Below are 23,462 nucleotides of genomic sequence, written 5' to 3'. Positions count from 1 at the left end.
GATACAGCTGCAGCAACTGAGGCGAGGAGAGAGGCAGCAACAAGAAAACTGGAAGAAGGAGACCAACAACACCACCTGTGGAAATCTTTCCCCAATCAAGCGTCATCATATCAGCATTTCATCAAAAGCACACATGCTCCGACCTGACAATGCAGAGCTGTGGCAAAATCATTGAAATCATTTATGAAACAAATGAGTGCATCAAAAATAAGAGTGGAGCTGCAATGAAAGAGAAGTGAACTTTCTTCAGTCAACACAAAGTTTTCCCTGACAGGTGACATTTAATTAAAGTGACTTTATCACCACACACACATTCAGAGGCAGTCTACAGGAGCAGAGCTGCAGCTATTCAGCAAATGTCTCCCTGCAATCCTCACTGCAACACCTACATGTGAAAATGAAACCACCTCTACTGTTCACACATGAAACGTCGTGTGAAGAACCAGTTTTCCTCAGATCTCTGTTTTAGTAACTCTGAAGTCTGAACTTTGGATTTTTGCATCTTGTTTGTACTGATAACTGTCAGTGGATGATTTTGATCCCAAAGAAATCTTTAACACACATGTAGTGATGGGACGTGTGCACTGAAACAATGGTTAGGAAACAGAAATCGCCTGAGAATCTGCTCATGTTTAAGATTTCTTCTTTACAAACATTTTCTATGGCTGTTCCCAGTATGACCAGTGATACAAAGCATGGGAAATGGGGATTAGTTCATTCAGACAAATACACTTTTTCAAATGTAAAAATAAAGAAATGAATCAATAAAATAAAAAGTCAAAGAAATAAAAAATAAGGGTCTGAGGCGTCTGTCTCACTGTATCCATGGCAACAATTTACTTCCTGTTCCTTCATATCAGAACCACATCTTTGAAATCAAAACATTTAAGATTCAAATTCAACCACAGATGTGTTCAATTAGATATTAAATGAAGCAGTGCAATGTTTTTATCACTATCCAAGTTTGAACTCTAAGTAGAAGATTTAAAAAAGCAACACACACACACACACACACTCTCTCACACACACACACACACACACACACACACACACACACACACACACACACACACACACACACAGTATGCAGACATGATTTAGGTGATGATAATATAACGACTGCACAGACCCGTGGGATGATTCATGTCCTTTTTCTTACTCTATGCAATGATGAACTTCTTGCTTCAGGACCTTCTTGATGAATTTGTTTTCTAATCCACAGTTTTCTACCTGATCTGTGTGTTTGAAGTAAAATGTGTTGCTTCAAATGTAAAAGTTAAACAGACAGAAAGCATCAACGTGGACTTCAATCAGTGTTTTGTGTTCATACAGGTCAGCTGTTGCACACAGAGGTCCTGGATTTACACTGTGCCCTGGTTCCTGTGTTTCTGTATGTAGTTTAGTCTAAAGTGGATCCTCCTCATGCACAGACTGAATTATCTGTTCAACAATCAGCATTTCTGATTCATGGATTTCATTTGTTTTTGCTAGTTTTGACTGAGATTTCAACATATCTGTGGTGGCATCTGTTCAGTGTTGTGGAAGTTTTACAGCACTAATCTCACTTCACTCTGTAACATAACAGTGAACAATATTACTATTAGAAAGATTATTAGAGAAGCCACAATCAGATGATCCCCTATGAGGTGTCCTTGGTTATAGTGTGAAGTCATCTGAGGGGAGAGAGAAAAAAGAAACACTTCAGTGTTAATGAAAAAGTCATCAGTCTTCTTATGGGAAGAGACCTCCACCAGACCAAGACAGGTAACCATCCAACACGTTCTCATCCCAAAACCTAACAGACCGATGCCATGTGACAAATCGATGCCATGTGACAAACCGATACCTTTCGGTCTCCCTCTCTCTCTTGTGCTCCTGCTCCTGCCAAAAGCAAAGCAAAGCATCCACCCTTTTCTTACCGGCGTCGTGAATTGTTTGTCAGCATCTACTCATCCTAACGTTGGTCCAGTCTTTGTCTCAGTGTCAAGTCAGTCAACACTTTAGTCCACATGGTCAGTCCAGTCACAGTCCAGTCACACACATCATGCACACACATTCACACTAGATCTTGCTGATAGTGGAGCCTCACGCACAAAGCATCAGAGTCTCCACCCTCATCAATATGAGCTCATTTATTTGTTCTTTCTTTTGTTTTTAGAAAAAGAGTTCTTTATGATCTTGGACTGGATTGACTCGCTGCAATCCTTTAGACAGGAACTCGCAGGTTCCCACAGGTGACCTTTTCCTCAGCCCATTGTAATCTGGAAAAGCTCACCTTATATTTGCTCTCACAACAATGTTTTACAGCGCTGTTAATTCAATCTTGCAGGCCTGCTTAGAACAAAGAAGGAGGAAAAGAGAGCTGATTATTAGCTCATCAGAGCACAAAACATCATCACCAAAGGGGGCGACACCTGACAGTTTTCTCTAAGTGCACTGTTACAGAAATAATGAGCCGCTCCTCGACATGTCCATGTTTAGTAAAACTCCCTCTATTGAAATAAGAAAACAAGCCAAAGCTAACTGACAGAATGAACCCATCACTAAAACAACAACCCTGTTAGGTATTTTAGTACCATGGTAGCATTTACTGGATATTGTTTTATAGTGACATTATACAGGAAAACTCTGTCATTCAATAAGGCCCCTTTGTTTTAGTTATTTTTCTCTTTGACCCAAGAATTAATGTGTGAGAATCACAGGCTGGTACAAGGTTGAAATACCACAGAGATCACTCCCTCAGCTACATTAGTTTCTTAATCTTTTAGGAGACTCCTGTTGAGGCCAAATGGTTTGTTTCAGATTTCACTAATGTAAGAACTCTTTGTTTTGTGCCTTGAAAATATGTCGCTGAGATAATCACAATTGTAGCTGAACTGATACACTATACAAAGGATGCTTCTTCACCCAAGGGCAGGAAGACGCTCCCTTATCTTGGTCTGTACTGGTTTAAACTGATAATCTGCTGTCTCATGAATTTTACCCTCTATATAAACTGTTGTACACAGCAAATTCAAAAGTGTTAAATTTTTTGGTGTTAATAGTCTCCTTGCAAAAGTAGAGTTAATTTTACTCTAAGCAGAGTCACATTTTTTTAATGTAACTCTGAGGTGTAAAATGATAGTAGTTAAAATCGAGTGTTAAAAATGAGTGTTTCTATGTCAAATCTGGAGGTGTTACAATGGAAACATTAACTCTTGACCTCTTAACTCTGAACTCCTACAGGGGCTATGACACCAACAGAGTAAATTCACAGACTCCGCCCCCAGCACGGCTCCAATCGAAGCTGAAGTGAAGCCGTTTCGGAACATTTTGCTCTACATATTTGAGTTGTTTGCCATGCTTGGTAAGTCATTTTTTCAAAGATTGTTTCAATTATTATTATGAGCTTTTACTTCTGTGGCTCTTTGGAGTTGAGACAAAGCTGTGTGAAAGGCATTAGCCATGTTGCTCGGTGATAGCATAATATTCTGTTTTAGCTAGCTGAAAGGTATTGTTTGCGGGCAAATACCACAGCCTTGAAAAAAGCTTGCATGTGAATTTTCAGTCAAACTTTTGGTCAAATACACCTAAAACAATGTCTAGAATGTGAAATGTTGGTATAACGGTGCTACTTGAAGCCTGAAAACGATCGCCCATAAAAAAAACAACAAAAAACGAGCAAACAGCAGTAGCAGACGTCCTGACTGGATTCTACGTTAGCATAGATCCCTCCAGAGTTTTGTGCACACGGTTTAGGTAAAAATGAAAAAAGTTGAGGTTTTACATTTAGTTCAGTATTACCTGTTGCCTGTGTCTTTGTCTTTTGGGAAAATACTTTACACAAGTAATGGCTCAAAGAGGATTCCTTTTTTTTTTTTACTGTGCTGCAATTGTTTACTGGATTATTTGTGCCATTAATTAGTGTCAACTAATTTTTATTCAATCTCTGCACAGGATATGCTTGTGAAGATGGAATATGGGGGAGAGCAGAAGTGCGTTGAAGTTCCACAAAGGGATGAATGAAGGACATGCATATTGTACTGAAGAAATAAGTGATGAGAACGCTGTTATTTGCATTTACCATGTCAGACCTTTTGATAAACAAAATTCTAATGAAAGTGAGAACATGTACACTGTTACATCTTTCAGAAAATGTTTTGAAATTGTGGTGCACAGTTCAGAATAAATGTTTTTCAAAAACCATTGCATCTTTTTAGTAAATGTTTATTTCCAAAAGAAATTTCTAGAAGTTCAGAACAGTAAAATTCCCGCTTTTTAGAATGAATTAGAAGATAACTCTTACGTAGTTAAACTAAAATACTCTTTGAGAGTTAATATATAAACTCTTAACACCAAGTGTTAAATTATCAACTCCAGACAGATTTGGTGTTTAACACTAAATCAGAGTTAACGTACCAACTCTCCAAAAAGAGTTAAATTAACACTCTCTGGTGTGGACCCATATAGACACTTTAATAGTGTTGAAATCAAATCTGACAGTGTTAATTTGGACATGCTGGATTTGCTGTGTACTTGTGAATAAAGTTGAGTCACTTTGGGAAGACAATCTAAAGCAGTCTCTGTTTTCTTGTTCTCCCAAGCTGCTCCCGAGCTCGTACTAACACGCTGAATGGCATGCTTGAATATTGCTTGAGAATATATTTGACTGTGTTACAGACTAAGGGACATTCTCTGCTGATAGGTGAAGGTACATTCTCTGCTGATAGACGTCCACGCCTCGAAGGAAGTCGATCCACGGATTAGGCCCTGGAAACCGTTTCCTTCAATTTTGGTGTCAGAAGTGGGATATCCAATTTCAGGTTTTCCCTTAACAAAGATGCTATTCAAAAATGATAAAAAGGGGCCCTTAACAGTAACCCTGATTGAAGCGGTGCGAGTAGAACTAAGTCCTTTAGATTGTTTATTCATATACACAGGACAAGTCTCTAGTAAGGATGTTAGCATGATTAATGATTCTACCCACCCCTGCAACCAAATGAAGCGCCCCGAAGACCGCACTGAACCTCTTTCGCCCCCAACACAGGTGCGCCATCACCCAAATATCTTGATGACATGCATACACCGACCAAAACTTGAAAACATAAATTATGACACACAAAACTATACGTTCTTTTCTGACTCTCCAGGAGCACGCTGTAACGAAACATGGCTAGCAGCGAGTGTTGACAGGACACAATATAGACATATGTTTTTTTATCTATATGCATATATAAGTACGCATTCAGATAACTCAACAATCCTGCATTCGCCCAACACACTAAACGACTCGTACTGGGGAGGCATATTAAAAGGCTTTACAGCTTCGCGCCTGACCAGACCAATCCCACATGCTTATTGGATGTGCAATAATACTCTTAGATTAGCCTTACCTGTTAATTGGACCGGTACCTGCGGTCTAGTAACTTTAGCTCAAGAACTACTGATACAACAAACCTCGGATCTGCCTGTATCCAGCAGACGGACGAAACGCTCCGCTTATTCACATAACGTTTACATAGATGCTATAGGAGTTCCACGCGGGATACCAAATGAATTAAAGGCACAAGGAGAAATATCAGCAGGGTTCGCCTCAATACTACCGTGGATACAGGTAAACAAAAATGTAGGCTGGATCAATTATGTTTATTACAATCAGCAAAGACACACCAATCTGACCAATACGGCCCTTAAAGCCCTAGGAGAACAGATGTCTGCTACCTCCTTAATGACCATGCAAAATAGAATGGCCTTAGATATGCTGTTAGCTGAGAAAGGAGGTGTTTGTGCTATGTTTGAAGATGTTTGCTGTACTTTCATTCCCAATAATACCGCCCCTGACGGTTCATTCACACAAGCTATGAATAAACTTGAAGCATTGCAGATAGAACTAAGAGCCAATACAGGTCACGGTCAGTGGCTAGACAAGTGGATGCAGGACACGTTTGGAAAATGGAAGGAACTAATTGTAGCCTTTGTAACAGTTGTAGCATGTATTATTTTGTTTTTGATGATTATTGCCTGTTGTATGATACCCTGTGTACGCTCAATGATAACCCGTATAGCTACTAGTACAGCTACTTCAATGTATTTGCAATTAGCACAAATTGATCCTGAGGATGTGCCAGATGTTACCAATGATGTTCCTGATGTGTATATTGAACATTAGGTTGTGAACTATTACATTTTATGATTTGCTTTTTATATTATGTTATTACATTTGTGATTTTTCCTTTCTATTTGAGTTATTTTAAAAAATAATAAAAGAGTGGAACTGTTAGGTATTTTAGTACCATGGTAGCATTTACTGGATATTGTTTTATAGTGACATACAGGAAAACTCTGTCATTCAATAAGGCCCCTTTGTTTTAGTTATTTTTCTCTTTGACCCAAGAATTGATGTGTGAGAATCACAGGCTGGTACAAGGTTGAAATACCACAGAGATCACTCCCTCAGCTACATTAGTTTCTTAATCTTTTAGGAGACTCCTGTTGAGGCCAAATGGTTTGTTTCAGATTTCACTAATGTAAGAACTCTTTGTTTTGTGCCTTGAAAATATGTCGCTGAGATAATCACAATTGTAGCTGAACTAATAAACTACACAAAGGATGCTTCTTCACCCAAGGGCAGGAAGACGCTGCCTTATCTTGGTCTGTACTGGTTTAAACTGATAAATCTGCTGTCTCATGAATTTTACCCTCTATATAAACTGTTGTACTTGTGAATAAAGTTGAGTCACTTTGGGAAAACAATCTAAAGCAGTCTCTGTTTTCTTGTTCTCCCAAGCTGCTCCCGAGCTCGTACTAACACGCTGAATGGCATGCTTGAATATTGCTTGAGAATATATTTGACTGTGTTACAAACTAAGGGACATTCTCTGCTGATAGGTGAAGGTACATTCTCTGCTGATAGACGTCCACGCCTCGAAGGAAGTCGATCCACGGATTAGGCCTTCAAACCCCAAAAATCTTCATCACAGAAAAGTTTTGCTTACTAATCCAACAATATGTTGTGGGAATTAGAACTTTCCGGGTCATAAAGCTTTTGCCCGACTCTTGGCTTAACTAATACTGACATAGTCTGAAATCAGACTTAAAGTCACTCCCTCTGTTCATTTAGGATAAATGTATCTATATCTGATTTAGGCTAAGTGCCTTTTGTTTAGATGAACTGCTGGACTTCCAGACCAGCAGGTTTAGGGAAGTCTTTATGGGGTCACACTCTGACCCCCCCCACCACACACACACACACACACACACGCACGCACACACACACGCACGCACGCACAGGCAAGGTACTCTTTGTTTGTATGTAGACGTCATATGTTAATGAACATCATATGTATATTCATGTAACCTCAATAAAAGAGCAGTGTTACGGGGGAGCGGACGAGAGCAACTGGGGTCAAGCGAAGGAACGGCGTTTGTCCGGTTCTCTCCCGTGCACGGGAAACATAAAGAACTTTGCCTACTCGTGTCTTGCTTTGCTATGTAATTAAATTGTCCTTAACGTTCCAACGAATAGGTTTATGCTACAAACCTATCACTGAGGTTAACTACACAACCCCTCGCCACCTCCTTATACACAGGAGTGAGTACAAAAGGGTTCGTACGGACGCATCAGCCGGCCGTCCTTCTGCTCGACACTGTTAGCTGAAAGATGATCGGATCATCCTCTGTCCTGTATTTAAGGCTGAGAGTCTTTGTCCAGTCTCTTTTCCACAGCTACTGTCCACAGCACTGATCCACCTGCAGCACAGCCCCACTCAGTTGTTTTATGATTTACTTTGTGCACGTTTCCCTTCCACTGAGCTTACAAAACCTCTGACAGGAGAAGTCAGGCATGTGTTTCCCCCACCTCCCCTTTTAGGCAGTAATAAAATAGAAAACAAACAATCAAACAGGCTAAAGCTAGAGCACAAGCAAAGACAGCACCGGTGACTAAGTTCTCCCATACTGGACGTACGCTACCACGTGGGCTCAAACAGCAGCACATCTGGGGCCCGTTCTTCGTACCTCGCTAAGTAGGTTAGCCGGATTAGATTGTTGACGATTTCGCGTGATCCTGGATCAGTCGGTTCCCCGAAGCTCATCCGGGACTTGCTGTCATAGCAACAGAGCCGTAAGCGTAAACCTGCTCGGGAGCAGGTTTACTTTATGTAAACAGGATTAGATCGCGGCCACGCAGGTATGTCCGCTGCATTTATACGAAAGCAACAGCGATATTTTTCCACTGTTTCACCATAAATAAATATTATCAATGTAACTAAAGATAATGCAGCACTTGATCCTTTTATTGATGTCACACAGATACATACAGGTCATTTCCTAAAAAAGGGAAATGTACTATTAACATTCTATTACATGTATGTGATTATTAAAGATGTAATTCATATTTCAGAGTAGTAATTGTAAATTACTTCGTGTAATCAAGATGAGAGACCACGGCTATAAAAGCGAAGGTGGATTTGGGAAGTCTGTCGCAGCCATGTCCTGTCCGTATACGCGAGCCACCCATTGCGGAAGGTGCAAGATTGATAAGGAGAGTTTTCAGAATTCAGCGTATATTACGGGATAGTCAGGATCCTTTAGCTCAGCGCGACAGTGTGCTCATTGAGAGATATCGATATTCCCGTGAGGGTATTATTTACATAACCAACTTGTTGACGAGGGGGTGCAGGACCACCACCTGTCTTTTTTTCCTCTGCCCTTTTCTTGGTTGCTGTTATGAACAAACTAACAGAGTATTACAGGCCAGTATTACCTTGCCAAGAGACGAAAAGCAATCTAAGAGATAAATATTACCATTCTGTAGAATACTCCTGTATTCCACTTTTACTTGTTCCCATGTTCTTGTGGGTCCTGTTGTGGCTCTAATGTGAAAGGGGATATAATATAACATATTATAATATAATATAATGCCATATGATATTGGACAATATAGTGTCATATGATAGATCTACCCTACCGCCTACTGGTGTTGGCCAGAGGGGCCGATGGCGCGATATGGCAGCCTGGCTACAACCGTAGCTGCCTCCACCAGTGTGTGAATGTGGGAGTGAATGAATAGTGGTATCGTAAAGCGCTTTGGGTGCCTTGGAAAGCGCTATATGAACCCAATCCATTATTATTAGTATTATTATTAAATTACCTACGAGTTTGATTTGTCAGCAACTTTCTGCCAGCCCTCTCTCCTTGCTTCTGCAGCCTTTGCAGTGTTCTCTTGCGTTTTAATTAAACTCTGAAACTCCTGAAATCCCTCACTCATGAGTTCTTGCTCTGCTGCCGGAAAATACCGAGCGCGCCCCTTCGACATTTTCGCCGACCAATCAGCGGGTTGCCGATCAATGTTTCTACTATCGATGCGTAGCCCCTTTTACGACACCCAGTGATGTCACATTACTGCGTCCAGCTGTAGTAATCGTCAACAGCAGGCGTGTTCGGGGAACCGGATTAGCGAGCTCACGGTTAGCGCGATGATTTGATCTTGGATGTGTCATTTGATCTTGGATGTAGTAAGCGACGTACGAAGAACGGGCCCCAGCTCAGTTTACATACTGTTGACATCTTCATCAGAGGGTCAGCAGGGAGTGCTGCTGAGCTGCAGTCGTCTCCACCAGAGTGACGGAGCAGGAATCACAAACAGCACAAACCCACCGTGTTGTTTCCACCCTGTTCAGGAGATCTGAGCCCCCATCCCTTTTTTTCATGTTGCAGCTCTGCACTGCAGGCCCTGAACGCCTCCCGGTTACCCTCAGTGTGCTTAGAGTTTAATTTACAACCGACGAGCTCACAGATCATCTGCAGGCAGGTGAACGAACCCTTAATGTGAGGATAATAGCAGAGCTGAGCTGAGGTCAGAAATAGTCAGGAACGGTGTCGACACAGTGAAGTCAGCTGTTTGGGAATTTGTCTGATTATCAGTTTGGGGGGGGTCGGTGTTAAATAACAAAGGCGGTGTAGGATGGAGAGAGGAGGAGGGAGGGAGCAGTGATGATATGAAGTCAGAATACACATGTGGCAGACATAAGGGGGTCAGACAGGAGCAGCATCAGTCTCTGCTCTGTTTTGTTAATAACGTAGAAAAATAATTTTGTACAATCAAGCTACATCGACGGACGCTTTACCTCACGTACCCTAAAATGAAAAAGTAGTGACAGTAAGACGGAGGCTGCACATGACACCATGACTGAGTTCACAGCTGTTGCTTTGATTCTAACGTTTAAGACTTTTGGCATCGACTCCGTTTTAATAAATGAGTGCTGGGAGGCGTCGTTTGACTTCAGGAGCTCCTGCAATGCTCCTGCGATGCTCCTGCGATGCTCCTGCGATGCTCTTACTCTGCGGGAGAAAACCAAAAACCAAAAGTAGCAAACATGGAGCGATATGACTCGTTTAGATTTTGGGAAACGTGCATCGACAGGTACAGTGTCCTTTTCCCCGCGTCTTTAAAAATAATTCATGCATAGATCCCCCACTGAGAAAACCCTTTTATATACTTTCTCCTTTGTACACATTTTATATAGAACTATATATAATATCATTTCTCTATATCTATATTTTCAGAAAAATTCTTTCCACACAATAAAAAACAACAATTAAACAAATGCTTCAAACAAAACAACAAAAAGAGAGAAGATGGAAGAAAGAAAATCACGACTGAGGCCAGTTTGGCACTTTGTCATGAGAACATGACAGAACTCTGTTAGTTGACGGTAAATAGCGATACTCTATTTTTCTTTCGTTTTTCTTCTCCCTCGATGAGAAATGAAACACAGCAGTACTTACTTGGCACCTAAAAATGCTGGTCGAATGAAAGATATCAGTGTTTTCATAGTTATATGTTTAGTGTACGCCTCCCGCCTCCAGACTGCTCAGCAGATCGGGAATTTTTAGAGAAGAGCAGGAGGGAGGCGTGTCAAATGAGAGGAAGAGAGCAGTAATAAAACACGGATGTAGAAAAGAGAAGCATAATGTGCACATAACACACAGGAGATGGAAAAAGAGATGACGCCAACGTAAAAAAGAGAAAACAGCGAGGAGCGAGAGAGCATTCGTCCCTTTGACAAATGTTGGAGGTCTTGAGCCTGGAAACAGCAGACCGTCTTTGAAAACAGTATCTTTGAAAGATCTGAGTCACCCACCCCAAACTGCTCATCTGCTGCTGGACACTTCAGTTGCACCTCCACATGCCACCAGTGGAGGGAGCTGCCAAGTTTCACAGCACATGACGCAGCAGGTGTAGTTGCTTTTGGAGAAAGAAGAGAATAAGAGGACAGAACGAAGGCCCACGTCTAGAGGCCTCCCTTCCAGAGCGGAAGCAGAGCCAGTGTTCCTGGTCCCTAGGTGGCGCTGTGTCGGGCCTGTCCCTACTATACCCTGGTGGTGGAGTGGGGGTGGGGCAGGGTGTTGTTGTGGCCGGTGGAGGGGAATGTGTTGAAGGCGTGAAGAGGCTGCATGCTGGTGATGGTGCTGGGGATCACGGTGATGGTGTTTGGCTTCATCAGCGGCACGTTGTCGGGGGCGCGGCGCAGCGCCAGGGTGTAGTCGGGAGGGCAGGCGGGCCGCAGGATGTCGTGGGGTCGCAGGGGCTCCATGTCGTGGTGAGCGTCGTGCTCCCAGTCCTTCATCTGCAGGGACATGATCTCCTCCTCCTGGCTGTGAGCCAGGTCGTTGGCGGGGCCGCCCCGCTGAGGGGACAGCCGGTGCCGGCGCATCTCGTGCCGCTTGTCACGCTTGTAGTAAAGGGCGGCGAAGGCCAGGATGTTGAGGAAGAAGAGCGACGCTCCAACTGCAACTGTCACGCTCAGTTCGGTGGAGTAGTCGCGGGTGTGTCTGGGAAAGAGGTCCTGGGGCGGGCGCTCTGAGCCCTCGGGCTCAGGATCTGATGGGAAGGTAGGGTAAGGATGACGAGTGGTTCGAGGAACGTTGTTTCTGGGCCTCATGGTGCCGGGGTCACGGCCTGCGGGGGAGCGCGTAGTGGTGGGAAAGAGCACGTCGTGCAGGCTGTGACGATGAGGGACTAATTCCAGCCAAAAGGCCACTTTGTTAGCTCTGTAGTTGTCTCTGACACGAGGTTTCAAACCGATGTGAAGGTACTGCTTGTCCTTCCAGTTGAACTTGGTCCAGATGACCTCCTCGAAGCGGTTGGGCTTGGTATGAATGAACTTGGTGTCCTGAGGGACGGGCAGGTTGGGGTCCCTGGTGGAGCATAAAGGTTAAACATTTCAGTTCAAAGTTATATTCAGTCTCCATTATAAGTAACATGTGGAATCAATACACTGAATACAGACAGGAGGCCCATTCTCTGTGCAACCTTTAAACTATCTAAGACCAACCGGCTGCTCTGGGATCTGGATGCTTTTGGTGAACCAGTATGTTCAATTCTTCAAAGCCACACGGAAATTAAACTAGCAACCCAGATTCAAGTATTCAAGATGACTAGAAGGCTGTCAGAGAACATACAGTAACGTGTACAGTTTACACTACTGTGACATGAGGCCTACCCAGTCTTTGCGAAGTTAGTCCAGTAAGTCATGACCACAGCGCTCAGCATCACATCGTTCTTGGAGAAGTTACTTGTGTCAAGCCAGCCTCCAATTCGAGACTTGCAGTCAAGCCAGCCTCCAGTTTGTTTTACGTTCCCTGTGTATTCAAAGTATTACGGGAATGGATGTGGAAACCGGATTTCAAAATAAAAGCCAACTTCGAGTGAATTAACAGATATGTTAAGAACATAATAACATATAATTTAGGCTTTTTTTTTTTTACAAACTCTAATGTTAGATCTATATGACACAGCCTTGTACCCTAATTGTGCCCTGTCACTATCAAGGCCATCTTATTTTGGATTTCAAAGTAAAAGCCCTGTGAATCTTCATTTTTGAACTACTCTTTCAATGACTTAATAATGCTCTTAAAAGCAAAAGTCGTATTTCCAAATACTATTTGAACTTTATATCAACACTTTCCAACCACAGTCTTTTTACAGTGATACCATATCAATATCAAGTCAGTCTGATTTTGCCTTTCATAGTAATGGCCCTTTGAAATTGTCCATAATTGACTTAATCTTCTAACGATTCAAAATGCTCTAAAATGAAAAATTCTTGTTTCCACAGGGTAATTCCACCTTAGATCAACAGTATACAGCCCCACAGTGATACCATATCAATATCAAGTCATTCTGATTATGCCTTCCAAAATAAATGCCCTTTCAAATTGAGCATATACGGCCTACTTTTTTGACGATTTCAAAATGTTCTTAAACAGAATTTTGCTGTTTCCACAGGATAATTTCACTTTAGTTCAACAGTATACAACCTCACGATGTTACCATATCAATATCAAGTCATTCTGATTTTGCTTTCAAAAATAAATGCAGATAATCTGTCTCTGCTGGACAGATATCGTGTTGTCCCTGAGTCCTTCTGATCCTCAGCACTTTCTATCAGGAGACAACGCACTCAGGTCCCATCTGACGTTGTTCACTTGATGTTCTGAAGCCCAGTACGGACCTTAACACGGGCTCCATGTGGACACATTAGATTAACTGTTTTTTAAGACCAGTTTCTTGAATTACATGACGGTGTGGTTTTTATTTTGTGCTTTTAGTGCAGAGAGAGTCTCTGTGGAGGTTGGATGTTCTCCCCGTGTTTGTGTGGGTCCTCTCAGGGGACTCTGGCTTCCTCCCACAGTTCACACACATTCAGGTAGTGGGGTTAGGTTAACTGGTGAATAAGTGTGAGCGTGAACGGTCGTCTGTCTCCTCACCCTGTGTCTGCTGGGATCCACTCCAGCTCGTACATGCCCGTCAGGCACCGTCCTCATACCTGTTCTGGTAAATCCAGTCCTGGAAGACACAGCTCACCTGGAATCTGTGTTCATGTTATAAAATGTTACATTTCATTAGAAGTTGGTTGTATTCCAGTTTTATGTTGCAGTTTTCACTTTTGAAAGGGAAGGTTAGTCCAGCTCAGTCAGATGCTGAATGCTCTCTTTCAGTACGTTGTTGTATTAAACGATGACTCAGCAGACGACACATTGTAGCCATGTTAAAAATCATGCAACAGACCCTTGGTCACGATGTCGTTGTGGGGATGTCTAAAGGCTGGGTTCCTTCTAATAACCGTAACAAGTGTTTATGGCGCTCCTTGTGATGCTGGGTCAAAGTTCAGCCTCTGAAGACCTCGACGTGTTTGAAGTTATCCACAGGGTGCGAGGTCCACTTCAAAGGTGTTCTATGTTAGATGTTGGTCAGGTTAATTAAAATGGAAACTGTTGAGTTTACACATTAACTAGGGCAGGGATAGCTCAGTAGGTAGAGTGGTGGCCCCATGATCGGAAGGTCGGGGGTTCGATTCCCCTGAACAGCTACCCTGAGGTACCCCTGAGCAAGGTACCGTCCCTACACACTGCTCCCCGGGCGCCTGCTTAGTGGGCTGCCCACTGCTTCACTGAGTGAATGGGTCAAATGCAGAGAAAAACAAGTAATTTCCCCATGGGGATCAATAAAGTATCCATTATTATTATTATTAACCAACATGGTCCAGCACTAAACATCGTAAAGCCTTTAGTTTTTGGAGAGAGGATGCTGCCATCAAATTCAAAATGGGCTAATATTTTTCTTTAAATGTTTCATTTTCTCACTTTGTTTAAAATACTGGTTTATAGGATTTGCAAATGATTGAATTCTGTTCTTAATCATATTTAACACAGCGGATCAAACGTGGGGAAGTGGGTGTTATATTCAGATTGTGGGATACATTTAGGAAATGTAAAACTTTTGATGTTAATGTTGTTTATTTGCAGGGTTTAAAAATAAATGTGTTTATTGTTTGAAACTCATACTTGGCCTTCTACTCTTCATGGCTGCTTAACCAAGCTAACAGGGTGGACAGTCTGAGGAGCTGGGAAAGAAAAGCGTCTGAACTGCTTTAAATTTCTTGAAGACATTTTTTCCAAGAAGTTTCTTCAGTTCTGAGAGAACGGCGCGGCGGTGGGTGTGGATAATTTTGCCGAAAGAAAACGGCGGAAGAGGGGCGGCTGAAGAGTAAACTTTCAGAAGTAAGTACTGAATATTATGTCACTTATTTATGTGCAGATGTTTAATAATGAAGAACATTAAAACATTCCTGTTGGCCACATGTTGGCAAAGTTATGTGACATTAGTGATGTTTGTACTTTCAGCGTTTACTTGGTTTTAAAGCCTTTACTTTAAAATATACGCTGTTCAATAGTCGACCTTAATCCTACAGAGAATGTGATGATTTTGTGGATAATTAAAGTCAGTCATATATCCACAAACACAACAAGCTGAAAGTCAGTGATGCTGCTCGGTTTGCAGTCCTGAATATCACGGCACAAGCAGGATTCACTGCACCGTTAATGTTAGCTATGTTATATTGCTGCCTCTGTTCGGTGGTGTCGAGCCAAACGGACTTTAACGTGTGTTTGAACGAGCTGACGGTTCACTCGTTAAGCTGAAAGAAAGATGCTTTAATCACAGCAGTCACACATGTGTCCACTGCACCATCTGGGAACTCTTCTTGTTTAGCACTCGTAATAACACAAACACTAAATCCTCCTTCTCTGGTGCTGTTGTGTAGCAGTGTGTACACCTGAGACTGTCACCTGTCTGTCTGTCCTGCACAGGGCTGAACTGGGACAAAAAATCGGCCCGGGCATTTTGACTAGAGACCGGCCCACCAAAAATGTGACGTCATTCAGGGGTAAAAACCGCAAAGGATTCTGGGAACTTGTGGCAAGAGGTACTAGCGCATGCAGGCTTTCAATTGAACTCAGCTACAGAGCGATAAAAAGAAACACAAAAAATAGCCGGTGTTGTGCCAAAAAGTGATTGTCTGCCAAAAAGTGATTGCTGGTATTTAAATTGCTATAAGTAACTTGTTGGGCTATAATATGTGAAACATATGTCAAATGCATCCCTCATGGATGACATAAAGTCATCTCTCCATCTCCATCTCCTGCTCTTTTATTTCTCTCTCTTGCTCCATCTCTCTCTGCTGCTCTTCTGTCTCCTCTGTCACAGACTTCTCCACTTTTGATGATAAATCAGCCTGGTGCAACATGTAAGGATTGGCACAATTTGTTAAGATTTTGAGGAGTTTGAGAAACTAACCTTAAGCATAAAATAAAATTTACTATCAGTAACTTCATAGCACCCGCCCAGCAGTATATAAACTCCGTCATGCTAGCTAGTACCAGTTATTCTAAGCGACTGTAAAAAGTCAGCACAACGAAAACAAACTACAACTAAACTTGGTTTATATCTGACACAGATAGACAGCAGGTCATAACTTCTTACCTGAAGTTCAGTTCCTCTGCCACTATGACCGGTGGCGGCCTCGGGTCTCTCCTCCTCTTGCCTCCCCTTTCCCTTATCCACCTGCTGGCCTCCACCACTTGCTGATGTTGCTAAATCTGTGGAAGCTATGCCACAGCTACCGCCAAACAATTCAGTTATTTTTACACATTTGGCAGCGTCTGCCTGAAGGGCTTGTTTCTTTTTGGCCCTAATTTTTTCTGCACCTTCTTTCCTTTTTTTGTTCTCCATTTTCTTTAGTTCATCTATGAGATTGCTAAACAAGGGGGAGGGTGCATCCGACCTCCTCGGCTGTAATTGGTCCAGCCCAGAGTCGATCATGACCAATTGGCCAATCCAACACCTTTCATTATTTATACCCTTCCAAAAGAAAAAAAAATCGATCGGCCCATAAAAGCAAAAAATCGCCAGCGGCCCACCGGGCAAATGCCGGTGGGACCGATGGCGAGTCCAGCTATGGTCCTGCACTCTCTCTCTGTTTCTTTCTCTCTGATTGTGGAATAAAAGTATGAACATGTGTTTATAAGTCACACTTGTGTTTGAATCCTGCACCTTATCACACATTTGATTTCCATGTGTGACGACTGCAAGTGTCCAGAGTGAGGACAGACTGAGGGAGCCACTGCTGCACATCATCTGTGAGGCTTTGCAGCCCTGATGATCCACCAGGACAAACTCAGCAGTGTGTGAGGAAGAGGAGGAGGAAGAGCCAGCAGCAGCTGACAGATGGAGAGAATAGACAGACTGTTCCCTGTTTGTGAAGGACTGCTAGGAAAGTTTAACATAACTGTCTGTGCTGAATCAGTCTTATTAGGTAATGTTCAAATAATGTGATCCTCCCAGTGTTTTCAGTGTGGGAGAAAGTACTCAGGGCCTTCAAGTTACACACTATGAAAGGCAGCAACAAGTTTAATGTTCAGAAACCGCAGCAGAATGGAGCTAAAAATAAATGTTTGTTTCAGTTCTATGAAGCTTTGAGTATTTTGGATCAGTAGCACTGCTGTGTTTGTTGCATCATATTGCTGTGATTGTTTATTTGCTTTATATATTCTGAGCTAAGTTGATCTATAGTGTTACATCATATTCTATAAGGATGTTATGTGTTTGTAGACTTTCTGCCCAGTTTGACCCATTTAGCAGAAGTCAGCCTGTTTAAGGCTCTGATGTCTATTCTGTATGACTTAAAGCAGTTATGACATGGTCTGATTTTCTCACCCAATAAAGGAATATTTCATTTATCAGTCTACTCTTCATTCTATCAGACACAGTTATCACAGCTCGTACATTTGCTTTTTACACATATATGTAAGCACTGAGCCACATTTAGTAATACCAACATATTAAAATAACAATATTTCTCTCTTATATATGATACATCTATATACACACTGTCACAGATACTTGAGTGTCTTTGAGTGAAGATTTAAGGTGATAGGAAATATAAATAACTGCAACTTGAATCTTTGACACAGAGTTCATGCTTCAGAGTTCAGATGTTCAGAGTTCATGGACCGTTGAGGCTGCGAACTTTAAGGCTGCAGACCCTGAATTGGGATACAGCCATCGACTGTGGAAACCTTGCAAGTGGATCGTAAAGGTTGTTACAGAGTCTTTCATGTCTAAATTTGCCGTTAATAATTATATAATTGTAGGAATCATCTAGTTTGCTTACACTGATTACGTTGGCACTTTGTTAGCGCTACAACAACGGTCAGACCCCCGAGGCATCTAAACTTTAGTAAGAATGTGCACTTTTGACACCTCTGGTTAGCATTTAGTGGTCAGTTTCAAACGTATTTGATTTTTGCTTGTTATGAACAAATTCACTTCACTACTTTTCACGATCTGTAACATCAATGCACATTGTTCCATTTACTGCATATTGCACTTTATTCATGTCTCTCATTCCACCTGCAAAAACATTGTAAAGGTCGTCACAGAGAGTTTTATATATGTATAAATACTAATATTCTCTATTTATTCTGTTTTATTGCCCAGATGTTAGTTAGCCTTTGTTCAATTGTCTTTTATATGTCAATAGATACGTATGTCACAAATAAAAGTGTCTTGTAAATTATGTTTTTGTAAAGAATTTTCTCCCAAATCTCTTACATGCTAACTGTAACGTGTTATTTCTGCTAAAACCTGAACTTAAATGTGTATATGGTGTTTATCTGTTTTTCTCTCTGTTTTAGATGCAAATATCAATTTGGAGTTCTGCCTCCAGGCCAGAGTTGCAGGAATGCACCACGTGTTGGCTGTTTCACTGCCCTCTGTGCCCCACTCTCAGCCCTGCTGTCAGGGCAAAGATTGAGCAGCATATAAATGGACACATTCAAAGTGCTTTGCCTTTCAAAGGTATGTTGGTATTAAATATACCTCATAGTTAAAGTCATAAATATGCACTTCTTTTCAGCACCTCTGCAGGTCTTTGTTGACTTAAAAGTTATTTTTCACATTGTACAGTTCAGTTCATTCATCAGCGAGAGAAAAAAGTGTTTTCATTAAATATTTTTCCTGTTCACCACATTTCCTGACAGCTCTTGTGATCCACACCATTTTGCTTTCATTATTGAGGACGGCTTGGATATTTTTGTTAATATGTACAATCTGATTGTTAGATAAACTGACTGCATTCTATACAACTACATTTAAATTACATGTTTTTTCTTTTTTTCTCTCTTACAGACAAAATGATGTGCCGGTGCACTTTCACTGCCCTTCTGTAACACGACAGTCATACAGCGTGGGGATATGGCAAGGCAATTATTGTCATGTCAGCATTCAGGACTGCTCCCCACTGAACTCTCCGTGGAGCCTCGTCTCCCTCTCCATGTCTCGTCTCCAGCATCTAAACCATTTCCTGAATCTTGGGTAGAACATTCATGTGCTCCACCCTCTGTGCTAAATGAAACTGGGGCTTGTGGAAAGTCCATGAAAATGAAACGTCCTCACTGTGGTCTTAGTCTTCTTACAAAAAAACTTCAAGGCTCACATGATGAGGAGGCATTCAAACAGGTCAATAGATGTTTGCCTGGCCTGTCATCTGCAGTGTTTTTGTGTAGAGGGACTTCTTCCTCTTTGTTTTTCAGTTTGCAGAGGACATGGAGCTCTTTTTAAAAGCATGTGCTGACGAGCAGAGACTACAGGTCAAAGCGATGTTTGACATTTAATGGACAGATGAAGGCACTGGCTGTTTGTTTGTGTTTTTTATCTGTTGTTTGTTTTTCAGTGTACAGAATTCCAGTTAAACTTATTATAAAATGCTGTTCACTTGTTTCCATACTTATAGTAAAAAATGTAAGTGTAAATGTAACAGCATTGTTTATACTTGTAACTTCAGAGTAAAAAGCTTATTGTTGATATTAACATTAATGTATTATCCTGTAATCAATAATATTTTTATGCATTTTACGCATTAACCCTCTGATCTCTATCCTGGCCATTTGGGGCCACTTCACTTCTCCTTGTTTGACTGCTACACTGCAGTGGACCAAAAGAATGACGCAGGTTTGATCTTAAGGCTCTAATAGTTGTGTGTGTTGTGCATGACATTGCAACGCAAACATGTATTTGCAAGATAGACTGGAACTAGAAAGTGCATTTTCTGAAGAAACTGCAGTGTGAATGCTTGAATCTGAATGTATGCACTGAAATGAATTAATTGCTGAATTTTGAGTTAAAAATATTGAATGAGATTAAAAAAAAAACAACAAAAAAAACGAATTTAACCTGAAAACAAAGGTGCTGAACTGCTAAAAGCTGAAGGTTACACAGAAGGAGGAGTTGGAAAAAAACTGAAAATGTTTTAAATGTAAATTAGAAAACCCTAAGAAATGAGAAAAGAACATTTAGAGTCAGAAAACATCTGAATGAATATTAAAAGGTCATATTCTTTGAATCACTGAATGACTAAAATGTGATCCCTCCACTTTGATCCACACAGTTTAAAAAGTTTAAATGCCTGAGCTTTGAAAGATACGGTGTTGGAAAGAGAACAATAATGGCGACAATTTGAGGGTAAAATGATGGCTGTAACACTGTGGACACAGCAGCAGTTGAAAGAGAAGTGCTTAAGATGAATCTTGGTACAGTGGCAGGCAGAGCTCGTTAAGCAGGCAGGTGTGAGCCTGGTTGCTATAGTGACCGCACCATATGGCTCCATACACACGGACACAGACATGCACCTCACTTTTGCTGCTTAAAATGAACAGAAAAGTCAGGCCGAAACAAATCGTTCCCAAATGAAAAGTAAAAGTCGTATTGACAAAATTCTTTCACTGTGAGCGACAGCAATGTCTAGTCTACCAAATTCTCAGTTTTCATGTCTGTGGAGTTTATTATATGGACGTGGTGACAGTGGAAAGACACCATGCTCTTCTGATTTTCAAACGAACCTTCTGAGCCATTTTAACATTAGAGTCTATGGAAGAGTTGGAGGGAGGAGGCTGTGCATTGGTGACATTTATGAAAGAACCATAACACCTAGTACAATGGTAAACACATTGGATGAAAGAGGACAGCCATGGCTACGTTTTGAGGGTAAAATCATACCTGTAGAGCAAACGCTGCGGACACAGCAGCAGTTTTAAAAAAGATTTTAAGATTTTTTTTTTTGCTCCTCTCACTCTAGCAGTTGAGCTGCCTCACTCTAGCCCCAACATTCCGTCCCATACACACCCATTATAAATTTTGAAACGGGTGAAAAAACATCATGAAACTTAAACTGGAACTGAAGAAAAAGTATAATAGATATTGAAAAGATAAATACAAGTTGAATAGTTGAATGTCTTGTCTTCGTTTTAAAGTTTGAATGGTGGCTCTATGTCAATGTATGTGGAAGTAGTAAGAGTTTAAAAATGAGTAAGTTGAATGAGAATTTGAAGGGTCTCCCCATTGAAATACATGGGAAATTTTTGTTGAATAAAGTTGAATAAAATTAAAAATATAAATGTTAAAAATGAGAAAAATAGAAGCAATGTTGTCCAAAATAATAGGAATCTAACGATGTTTGAATGGTTTTTCTAAGTTGAACGGTTTTGAAGGAGTAGGCTTTCAAAAAACGTACGGAATACAGAATAAAATATAACTAGAAAAATTTGCATTTCCTGCGAAAATGCAGTGTGGATGCTTAAAGCTGAAGCTGTATGCAAAAAGTAGCTGAAAAAGCTGAAAAGTTGCAGAAATTGTAAAAACTTTGCAGAAGCAAAAGAAGTTTGCTAAAATGGAATAACTTAGCAGAACTGCAATATCTTAGAGGAAACATAATACTTGGCAGAAATACAATAGCATAGCAGAATTTAGCAGAAATATTGTAACTTACCAGAAACATGATAACTTCTCAAAAATACAAGAATTTAGGAGAAATAGTATAAGATAACAGAAAGAATATATTTAGCCAAAAATACTTAAACATTACAGAAACACTATGATTTAGAAAAATAGTACAACAGAGCAGAAATATTGTGATTTACCAGAGACACTGTGATGAACTATGAATATTGTAATTTTAAATTGAGACTATGTTTTAGCACAAATATTATAATTTGGCAGAAATACTATAATTTAGCAGAAATACTATATTAAGCACAAATCCTATAAAAAGCAGAAATGGTATGATTAAGCACAAATACTACATTTAGTAGAAATACTTTGTTTTAGCACAAATCCCATAAAAAGCAGAAATACTGTACTATGATTTAGTAGAAAAACTATAATTAATCAGAAATACTAAATTTAGCAGAAATACTATATTAAGCACAAATACTATGAAAAGCAGAAATAGTATATTAAGCACAAATCTTATAAAATAGCAGAAATAGTATGATTAAGCATAAATACTACATTTAGCAGAAATACTATATTAAGCACAAATCCTATAAAAGCAGAAATAGTATATTAAGCACAAATCTTATAAAATAGCAGAAATAGTATGATTTAGCACAATAGTAATAAGTTAAACAGAAAAATTGGAAAAGCAAAATGGACAGCTGAAAAAATGCTGAACATGCTGAGGGTCCCTCAAATATACTTGTTAAATGACAAAAATCTGCAAAAAAATTTATTACAGCCACATAATCACAAATATGTACACATGAGCAAACACACATGCACAGAGAGACCCACACACAAGATCCAATTCAGTCAACCAGTCTAAATATATTGAATTTAAATCTTAGAATGAGATCATCCCATTAAAAGCCTCTCTCTCTCTCTCTCTCTCTCTCTCTCTCTCTCTCTCTCTCTCTGTCACACACACACACACACACACACACACACACACACACACACACACACACACACACACACACACACACAGGGAGAGAGAAGTAAGTTTCTAGGTCAGCCTGGGAGCTGGTGAATTTGAATCCACCAATCAGAGAGGCTGTGCACTTTTCCCCACCAAAACAGGTGCATCCTTTTTACACACGCAGCACAGAGAGACACAGGATCATTGCAGTCTATTTCTCATAATGACGACTCCCCTCAAACAAATGACCATAATTTCCTAACCGTAGGAGCTAGAACGGTCATTCTTACACCGTTTTGTTCAGAAGAGATGGGGGAATCTTCAAGTGTTGACAATTTATCATTAAAATATGAATTTTTAGAGATATATGACATGGATGACTTGTTGACTTAGAAGCCACGAATTCCCCAATATGCAAATTTGAATGCCTGAGACCACATATGTGATTGGCTGGCTGGGAAGCCGTGCAGGCCCTGATTTGTGGATTTGAATTCTTCAGCCCTCAGATATGATTGGCTGGCTTAGAAGCCACGAAGGCCCCAATATGCAAATTTGAATGCCTCAGGACACTTATTTGATTGGCTGGGAAACTGTGCAGGCCCTGATTTGAAAATTTGAATGTCTCAGTCCTCACAGAGGATTGGCTGCCTGGGGACCTGGCAGAAATATATAGAAATACTATGATTAAGCATAAATACTACATTTAGTAGAAATACTATGTTTTAGCACAAATATTATAAAAAGAAGAAAAACTATAATTTAGCAGAAATACTATATTAAGCACAAATCCTATAAAAAGCAGAAATACTATAATTTAGAACAAATAGTATAAAAAGCAGAAATACTATAATTTAGCAGAAATACTATGTTAAGCACAAATCCTATAAA

The 23,462-nt window shown here is 40.7% G+C and overlaps 1 protein-coding gene and 1 long non-coding RNA gene across 2 annotated transcripts in view; both read left to right on the top strand.

Annotated features, from left to right (window-relative positions):
* The window catches only part of LOC145426160 (ribonuclease inhibitor-like), a 195,015-nt gene that overhangs the window by 22,266 nt on the left and 149,287 nt on the right, over positions 1–23,462 (top strand). The gene's annotated exons all lie outside the window — the stretch shown is intronic.
* On the top strand, positions 3,005–4,185 carry LOC145425311 (uncharacterized). The gene is made up of 2 exons (XR_013905977.1): positions 3,005–3,346; positions 3,937–4,185. It is a non-coding gene; the product is annotated as an uncharacterized LOC145425311 (long non-coding RNA).

This window comes from Astatotilapia calliptera, chromosome 3, assembly GCF_964374335.1.
Source record: "Astatotilapia calliptera chromosome 3, fAstCal68.1, whole genome shotgun sequence".
NCBI lineage: Eukaryota > Metazoa > Chordata > Actinopteri > Cichliformes > Cichlidae > Astatotilapia > Astatotilapia calliptera.
This window is presented reverse-complemented; position numbering and strand designations above follow the sequence as displayed.